This window comes from Amblyraja radiata, chromosome 9, assembly GCF_010909765.2.
Source record: "Amblyraja radiata isolate CabotCenter1 chromosome 9, sAmbRad1.1.pri, whole genome shotgun sequence".
NCBI lineage: Eukaryota > Metazoa > Chordata > Chondrichthyes > Rajiformes > Rajidae > Amblyraja > Amblyraja radiata.
The window spans coordinates 65,220,613-65,230,903 of NC_045964.1; the positions used below are offsets into that span (position 1 = coordinate 65,220,613).

Here is a 10,291-nt window from a genome sequence, read left to right on the forward strand (position 1 = left end):
TGTCCAGTGTGAAAGGATCTGATGTTATGCAGCACTATTCATTATAAACATTTGCAATCTACCCCCATTGGTGATTGGTCTATAGGAGATATGTCCTGGGCAAGTCCAGCTGCTCGTGCCTCCATGGTTGCTGGGTTCTTTTGCCTCCGAATTTTAGTGGGAGTATGTACTGGTGCACGCCAATGGCGTAGTGATGGGATAGTACTCTTAATAAGACCGACCATCCTTGCCTCGTCATCTAGGTCCTTGACTTACTTAGCCAGGACTTCTCCAAATATCAAGTTTGGTGGCTGTATGTTTGATGATCAGCACAGTGCTGCAACTTTGGATTTAACGTCGGTCTGATAGTTCTTTCTCAGGCAGTTAATCTCGAAGTGGGCGTTACACACCCGGCCCAATGTATCCTGCTGTGTGTCTGATAATGGCTTAGACTGACCGCCCAATGCCGTTATGCCTGATCCGATTGGTTTTAATACTTTCTGCAGCCTTAGTTCCTGCGATTGCAGGATTGCACCCATTTGCCCCCAGATAACCTGGTTCATGGTGGGCATTCTGAGTGACACACGATTTACAGGTGTTTCATAGCGTTTTGATTCTTGGAGCTCATATTGAGCTCATATGGAGAGGTCATATTGTTGATATTACCTCACCAGTTCCTGCCGGTATGGTAAATTTACATGCCACATCCGGCTCACCTGGAGCGATGCTATCGTGCCTTCAGGGTCAGTGCCATACTTTGCCCTGGCTCTCCCTGCTCTTGCATGAGGGAGGCTTCAGCAGCCCTTGACATGGTGCTGCTGGTATGGGCACCCAGGTAGACCTGCGGTGCCTTGGGATATGCTCCTCCGCTATACCTCCAACTTCAGGGTCAGTGCCATACTGCCCTGGCTCTCCCTCTTTTTTCATGAGGGAGGCTTCAGCAGCCCTTGACATGGCGCTGCTGGTATGGGCCCCCATGTTGACCCGTGGAGGTATGGTTCTTCCTGTTTGGTACAGGTCTGCCCTGTATAGACCTCTGCTGGAGGTTGCTGCCCCAGCTGATGGGGTGGGCCATGAGTATAGTACTTATGTTGGAGGTACACAAAATTGCTGGGGAAACTCAGCGGGTGCAGCAGCATCTATGGAGCGAAGGAAATAGGCGACGTTTCGGGCCGAAACCCTTCTTCAGACTCAAGGTACACAAAATTGCTGGGGAAACTCAGCGGCTGCAGCAGCATCTATGGAGCGAAGGAAATAGGCGACGTTTCGGGCCGAAACCTTTCTTCAGACTCAATGTTCAGACTCAATAGTACTTATGTTGGAATTGTCATGATGGAACATCCTTTCCATAAGGTGCTCTTTTTTGTCTAGACGCCCCCAGACGTTTTTATGCCCCAAAGCTATTCCTGGCCATAATACTGAGACTGCCCTGAAACAACTCTGGACAATTTCTGTGCTTGGATCCTAGCATTGTGCAGTTTTACATGGTTAAATCTCATCCATTTGTGTGTTGTAAGGCTACTAGGACCTTTTCATCCTTACCGAGGGAAATGCTATTTTCGTACGAAACATGACCCAAACATATGTTGTTATTATCATTAGTACCAACAAGTGTAATTATTGCCAACTTGTAGATGGCCCCATATTTTCCCTGAGCTCGACTAAGATCTAGGATTTTCCCGTCCAACTTTCATGCTACCAACTTCAGTGAATGGTTTACTGTCTACAAAGGCGTGGGGTGTGTTGTTGCCACAATAATGAAGCTTTGCTTATTAATGGTACCTCAATTGGTCCAAAACTTTGCTTCCTATCCAGATTTTACCTGCATAGTTTTTTCCCTAAGAGAAGTTCAGCGGCTTATTTTTATGTCACCCCTTATGTGTTTTTATTCTCGTCACTTATAGCTTTATATAGGGTATGCTTTGTAATACCTGTAACCTCAGTGACAGAATAACTCTGCCCTGGTAGGCTCAAACTCCTTCATGAGGGAGACTTAATGCAGCCTGCCTATAGGTGTTGCTGCCATTATCCCCCAAGAGGACCTGTGGATATAAAGCTGCTGTCCTGGAGCTGATTTTATTTATACAGCCTTACACTGAAGCTGCTGCCACGGCCCTTGGGGTGACCTGTTGGGTATGAAGCTCCTCCTGGAGCCTGTTGTCATGGAGTATCCCTTTTATCAGGTGCTCCATTTTATCAGACGTCCACAACATTGTTTTTATTGGGAGGTGTATCCTCCTGGCACGATTTACGAGTTATTTTTAGAATAGCTTATAAAGCACAGAAAACAAGTCCTTTGGCCCAACTCAACCATCTAAGCTAGTCCCAATGTCTTTTAAAGAAAACATAAAAAAGACATATGTAAGTTACCCTAATATCGTTGGGACTTACCCCTCCATGGAACCCTCCGCGGTCTGGAAGTCGCTGACTGCCTTGTCAGCGGCTGGAGTAACGCACCCGACGCCCGCCGGCTCCCGCGTTAGCTATCTGGACTTGGAGTTCTCCCCACAGCCCAATGCCGGTTTCCCCGCGGCTCGCCCGGACTGCGCTACTATAGCCAACAGGAACCTCTGTAAGAATGCAGGAAAAACTCAACCTGGTAAGTAATCAAAACTTACCTGTAGGTTTTTTTACTTACCGCTGGCAGGAATGAATTGCCTGCCAGACCGGTGCCTCGCCATGCGGATGACGATAATGATACGCATGCGGCCTGGCGGGGCTTCTTCACGGAATCACTCACGTGACTCCGAAGTAAAATGGGGCAATAGGGTCTCAGTCCCATTTGGGGTTAGCAATGGTGTTAGACAAGGGGGAATTTTGTCCCCAGTCCTTTTTAATCTTTATATTGATGATCTGTCCAAACAATTGAAAGCATGTAATACTGGGTGCATGATTGGTAATATTTTAGTGAACCATATTATGTATGCAGATGATCTTGTGGTCTTTAGTCCATCTACCGCTGGTCTACAGCAGCTCCTTACTATATGTTCTGTGTATGGTGTGGAACATGATATTAAATTTAATGCTTGTAAGAGTGATGTTATGATCTGTAGAACCAAAGAGGATAAATGTCTAAGATTTCCTGATTTTAAATTGTCTGACAATAATCTTAGTGTCTGTAATAAGGTAAAATATCTAGGGCATTTTATTACAAAACAAATGACAGATGATGAGGATATTTATAGGCAACGGCGCATGCTGTATGTACAGGCAAATACTCTCTTGCGTAAGTTTGGTGCGTGTGCAGATGTGGTGAAAATGTTGCTGTTTAGAGCATACTGCACACCACTCTATACTGCGCACCTGTGGTCGAACTATGGAAAGACAAGTTTGCAGAGACTAAAGGTGTCATATAATGATGCCATGAGAACACTGCTAAGGAAACCTAGATGGTGTAGTGCAAGTAACATGTTTGTGGCTGCAGGAGTCAGTACTTTAGAAGCTATCCTAAGAAATCATATGTATAAATTCATCTGCAGGATAAATGACTCTAAAAATGTAATTATTGTGGCCTTGTCAAACATAAGGTTTAGCACTACACGCTATGAATCCCAGTTGTGGATACACTGGTATCGTTGTCTTGTTGTAGGACATTGATCATTCTTTTCATTCTGGATTTTAATTCATGTATTGTGTTTTTTTTTAATATATAATTTATGATGCTTTTATAAGTGATACACTAAGATTTTATATGTACTTTATGATGTTTTTTAATATGCAATGCATTTTTATGTAATGACCTGAATGTGTGGCTGAGGAACTGGTGCAGGGGGCAGAGATTTAGATTCTTAGATCATTGGGATCTGTTTTGAAGTAAGGGGGAACTGTACAAAAGGGACGGATTGCATCATAACAGATAGGGGACCAGCATTCTGGCAGGCAGGTTTGCCACTGCTACACGGGTGATTTCAAACTGAATAAGGGGTGTGGGGTGTCAAATGGGATAGTCGAGGACGGAGTTAAAGGGAAAGAGAGTAAAGGGATGGTTATTTTTTTTTAATTTGTATTTTTATTAGAAGCAATGTACAGTAGTATAAACTGCGGCATATGACCAAATACATTTTGTGTACAACTTCTCTTTTAAATTTAACAAGAAATAGGTAGAGCAAGAGAGAGAGAGCGACAAAAAGAGTGAAGAGTGAAGGAAGTAGTGATGTGTAAACCCCTAGAGTACCCGATGGGCAGTCCAGGGGTGAACAAGTGATAGGCTGTAGAAAAATAGAGACAAAAACCCATAAAATTATTAAAAAAGGAAAGAAGAAAAAAAAAAGAGAAAAGAAACAGAAAACAAGAGAAAAAAAGGGACCCTTGTGTAGGGATATACCTGCTTCATATCTCACCACACCCATCACCTAGTTCGTGAATCGGTTTATTTCCAGATGTGTTGCACCATACTATACTTGTAATAAATCAATAAAAGGAGACCGTCTTCAAAAATTGCTCTGATTTTCCTGCCAAGACGAGTCTCATATCTTCAAGATGTAGCATCTCAGACATGGTTGTGATCCACATTTTGAGTGTTGGGGTGGATGCAATTTTGCCATAATCAGGCAATAGTTAAGGAAACGTTTTTGAAATATTGATAGCTCAGGGCAGGCTTCTGTTGTTCCAAAAATAATCAATTCTGTATGGAGGTCCAGTTTTGTTTTTAATAATTTTGTGAAGATTTCAAAGATTTCTTTCCAAAGTTTATGGAGTTTTATGCAAGAGACGAAGGAGTGTGCTATAGTTGCGTCTTGAAATAAACATTTGTCACAGATGGGGGATACATTTGGGAAAATTTTATTCAGTTTAGTTTTCGAGTAATATAGTCTATGTAATATTTTAAATTGGATTAGGATATGTCTAACATTAATCAAACAGTTATGTGCATATAAAATATATTTTTCCCATCTGTCTTTGGGAATTTTTAAACTTAATTCCTGTTCCCACTTTCTATATTTAGAATGATATTATACAAGTATGATATTAAATTATTTGACTCTGCATTTCTATTCATACCTTCATCTAATATATCTGGCATCAGAGTTTGATATTCGTGTGTATGTTTTTTCAAATAATCTCGAATTTGAAGGTATCTAAAATATTGATTACCTTTCAAATTGTATTTGGATTGTAATTTCTGAAATGATAAAAGGTTTCCCATTTCATACATATCTCCAAACTTTTTGATTCCTAGTCTTTCCCAATGAGTAAACGTTTTATCTATAATAGATGGTTTAAACAACAGATTATTAGCTATAGGAGAAAGAAGAGATAGATTTCTTAATTTAAGAGTAAGTTTTACTTGTCACCAAATTCGTAAGGCGCTATGAATAATCGGATTTTTCTTGTATATTGTATTCTTCAACTTTATTGGGGAGAGAAGGATCGCGCCTATGTTAAAAGGCGAACAATCCTCTCTCTCCATTACTAACCACTCGACCTGTTGGGCTGAATTGTCCAACCAGTAAATTACATTTTTAATATTCACTGCCCAGTAATAGTACAAGAAATTGGGGAGTGTCAGTCCACCTAATTATTTGGGTTTACATAAGTGTCGTTTATGAATTCTATGTCGTTTATAATCCCAAATAAAATTTGTAATGTGGGAGTCAAGTTTTTTGAAAAAAATTGTAGGTAGATATATCGGTATTCTTGAAATAAATAGAGAATTTGTGGGAGAAAAATCATTTTTATGGCATTTATTCTGTCTATTAGAGACATCGGAAGTGTTTTCCAGAATTGAATCAAAGCATGTAATTTAGTAACTAAAGGCAGGAAGTTTGCATTGAATAAAGAGTTATATTTTCTGGTTACTTGGATACCCAAGAATTTAAATTTTTCTGTAGCAATTCTAAAAAGGAATTTTAAAAGGTGTGTCGACACTTGGGGTTTTATCGCCATGATTTCACTTTTGTTCCAGTTTATTCTATATCCTGCGAAATAATTGAATTCCTGTATTAAATTTAATATACTTGGTATACTAACTTCCGATCTTGTAATGTATAGTAATACGTCATCTGCATATAATGATATTTTATTATTGGAATGTTTAGTATTATAACCGTGAATATTCAGATGCATTCTTATAATTTCTCCTAAGTGCAAGAGCAAATAGCAGGGGTGATAATGCACAACCCTGTCTATTGCTCATGGATAGGTGAAATTTCAGAGAAAGTATGTGGTTGGTCAATATTCTAGCAGTCGGCCTGTCATATAGTAATTTTATCCATGAAATAAAATGCTCTCCCATTTGAAATTTTTGCTGTACTTTGAAGAGTATTGTATTCCCATTCTACTTGGTCGAATGCTTTTTCTGCATCCAATTAAATAATTGATAAGTCTTCTTCAATTTTATGTGAATACATTATATTAAAATGACGTCTCAGATTATTAAATGAATGTCTCTTGGGTATAAACCTCGTTTGATCCGCATTTATTAATTTAGTAACGTATTTGCTTAATCTTCTTGCTGGAGTTTTCGCTAGTATTTTTTGATCTGTATTTGACAATGCAATAGCTCTGTATGAACCAGGGTCTTCTAGGTCTTTATCTTTTTTGGGTATAAGTGTAATAGTTGATTCCGCTAGTGTTTCTGGTAGAGAAAAACATTATCACACAGAGAGTGGTGAATCTCTGGAACTCTCTGCCACAGAGGGTAGTCGAGGCCAGTTCATTGGCTATATTTAAGAGGGAGTTTGTGGCCCTTGTGGCTAAGGGGATCAGAGGGTATGGAGAGAAGGCAGGTACGGGATACTGAGTTGGATGATCAGCCATGATCATATTGAATGGCGGTGCAGGCTCGAAGGGCCGAATGGCCTACTCCTGCACCTAATTTCTATGTTTCTATGTCTGTTCTTTAAAAGCATATGTATAAAGCTTGTGTAAACGTGGTGAGATTATCTCGTAAAATCCTTTATAAAATTCATTACTGAATCCATCTGGTCCCGGTGTTTTACCATTCTTCAGTGAATTTATTGTCTCTTCTATTTCTTTAATTGAAACCTGTGCTCCTAGTTCCTCTTGTTCCAACGGATTGAGATTTGGGAGATTGCAGTTGTCCAGAAAGTTTATAATTTTAATGGTGTTGTTGTTTTGGATGTATATAAATTTTGGTAGAATTGAACAAATCTTTTATTAATGTCTTTAGGGAGCATTAACGATTCACCTTTATCTGATTTAATTTTTAGAATCGTATGATCCTTTTCCAGTTTTTTCAACTGACGTGCCAGAAGTTTATGTGGCTTATCGCCGAATTCGAAATTTTCCTGTTTTGTAATTTGAAATAGTCTGGTGACTCTTGCAGATAAAATTTGGTTTAGTTTACATTTCAGCATTGTTATCTTGTTGTGTTTATCTATGGTTGGTTCTTTCGCGTTTTCTAGATCCAATTGTCTAATTTGTTCTTCTAGTTGCAATTGTTCGGTCCTATTCTTTTTATTTTGAAAAGCTGGGTATGAAATTATAGAACCTCTGATAAATGCCTTAAAGAATTCACATAATAGGGAGGGTGAGATGCCTGGGGTATCGTTAGTCTCAAAGAAAAGTTCCATCTGTTGTTTTAGATATGTACAAGCAGCCGGGTTGCTTAAAATTTGGGGATTAAACCTCCAAAACGATTTTTTATTGAACATTCCTTCTAGTTTTAGAAAGAAAGTTAACGGTGCGTTATCAGAGATGACACTATTATGATATTTAGGATTAGTTGTAAATGGAATTAATTTTGTGTCCACTAGGAAATAATCAATGCGTGTATAGGTTTTATGTACCATTGAATAAAAGGAATACTCCCTTCTAGCTGGGTTTGCAATCCTCCATACATGTTATATTTGTGTTTTTTATGTACGTATTTAAAAGTTCACTGGATTTTGATTTTATATTACGTCTCTTTTGTTGTGCAGATTTATCCAGATATTGATCCAGAACGCAATTGAAATCTCCCCCAATTATCACATTTTGATAATTAAATTCAGGATTTTATTAAAAAATTGCGGATTGTCAAAATTAGTAGCATAAATAATTACCATAGTGAGTGGAGTAGAGTATATCTCTCCAGTAACTATAACATACCTCCCCTCTTTGTCTGCTATAGTATTCTTTAGTTCAAATAGTATGCCTTTGCGAATTATAATTGCGGTACCTCTAGATTTAAAGATAGGAGGAGTGATATGTTTGGCCGAACCAATTTGCCTTCAGCCTGGTCTGAGCTTGGAGTTTCAAGTGTGTTTCCTGTAAAAAAAATAATATCGGCATTGAGTGATTTTAATTGGGCAAGTATCTTACCCCTTTTGATTGGCTCATTAGCACCCCTTATGTTCCAGCTACAAAACGTAATTCCTCCAATTTTCTTTTCCGTATCATCTTGCAGTGTAAATTACATTGGAACCTTTATGTCATATGGTGCAACACTATACCTCAAGCTTCTGGGTGTTGGGTGGGTACTCACACCTACTAAACTCTGTTGGTATATCCCTTGTGAAAGTGCCCTTGAAGAAAAATCAGAAAGTGACATAGAAATAGGGATAATACAGTATTAAAAAAGAAAAATACGGCAAAAAAAACCCACCAAATGGTGGGAAAGAAATTCTTGAAACTTTCCGTAGATGTTAAGTTACATTGAGCTCCGCTCCCTTAAACAAATATTGTAAAAAAGAAGGACCAGTTCAAAACCGGGTAATATAGAGAGAATCATCAAACATGTAGATCTACTTAAATCTTCAAGTGGACAAGTATTTACTATTTACTAACAATTACTGTATTTAACTTCGCAGTCAAAGCCCAGTATCTTTAAGTAAGAAACTGCTGGTTGGAAGGGGTTAACCAAAGTTACACTCTTGGCTACTTGCCAACTGTTTAATTCCCTTCCCTTCCAGCTTGGTTCCTTGTTAGTTTATCTTGAGCATAACTGGGAATTTGTCTTTCTGAATCAATTACGCATATTTTAGTTTATTAGTATCATATATCAATGTATTTAACTCGCAATCATAGATCTACATATTCATTATCAACTTAAACCCCCCCCCCCAGACAATTGAATCATTATTCGGTTATACTAGTATATTTTAGATTAGTGTACATAAGTTAGTTCAGTTATTTATGTGTTAGTATATAATTATAAATATATTTTTATTAGTAAATTATTACTTCAACTCCATTTAATTTAATTTTTCCATGCTGCGCAACTCCAATTTTTTTTTAAGTCTTTCATTCGAAAAAAGTTTGTCCTTGATTTACATTCCAGAGTCGATAAGGTGTCTAAACTTCAAGTGTAGTTTTCAGCCATCTTATCGAGAACATTTATAGTTATATTTATTTAAAAAGTCATATTTTCTCAGCTTCCCCTCTCCAGATATATATAGCAGTTCAACCTCCTGATAGCCGTGCTATTTTACTTATCCGTTAATGTCCTTTGTTAGCTCTTGTGCGTATTTAAATGCTTCTTCGGGATCAGTAAAGACACGCTCCAAATCCTTATATGTGATCCTCATTTTTGCAGGGTAAATTATCCCATATCTTAAGTTCGGAATTCCTTTCAGGATCAGTCTTATCTTTGTAAAAAGGGCCCGTTTCATAGCCACTTCTGCCGGGTAGTCTCTGAAGAATCGAACGGTTTCAGCTTCAAACATCAGATTTGTTGCGAATGGAATTTTTTTCATAATGTCTTCGAGAGCTGCGATGTCGTGAAATTTCACTATAATCTGTCTTGGAGGGGCTCCTGGCCTCGAATGTGCTCTCTGAACATGATGTGCAACATCTATTTTCGGTTTGTCAGACAGCTTCAATACTGTTTAAGTAAGTTGGCAGTGAACTCCCGGGGATCCATTCCAGTCTACTTTCCTTCTCTCACTCCAACTATCCTTAAATTCTGCCGTCTTGACCGAGCTTCAAGATCAAGACATTTGTCGGTCATTCTAGCCAGTTGACCCGAAACACGGTCTTGGTCTTTTCTCATTCTCTTCATCTCTTCAGACATTTCCTTCATCGCAGTTTCCAGATCTTTAATAGCCGTGCTGTTTCTTCAGAAGTAGTAAGAACAGAGTCCAACTTTTCATTGCACTCTTCTTCGACCCATCCAATTTCTGCTTTTAGCTCGGTCTCTACTTCAATACGTTGCTTTAGAGTACCGACTGTCTCGATAACTTCCTTATTCCCGAGCTTCATCTCGAGCTTCATACTTGTATTCAGTGCAGAAATCTCCTTATGTAGCATATCAGCAGTCTTTTATCACAGCTGCTCTTATAGATTGTTCCATTTCTTTTGCCTTTACTTCCATTTCAGCAACAGATCTTCGAGCTTCAGTTTCTTCTTCAGAGCTTTCTGGTGTTGTTTG

The 10,291-nt window shown here is 38.6% G+C and overlaps 1 pseudogene; it reads right to left on the reverse strand.

The window, feature by feature from the left end:
- Positions 1-1,411: 1,411 nt before the first annotated feature.
- LOC116977372 lies at positions 1,412-1,549 on the reverse strand (annotated as a pseudogene).
- Positions 1,550-10,291: the final 8,742 nt, after the last annotated feature.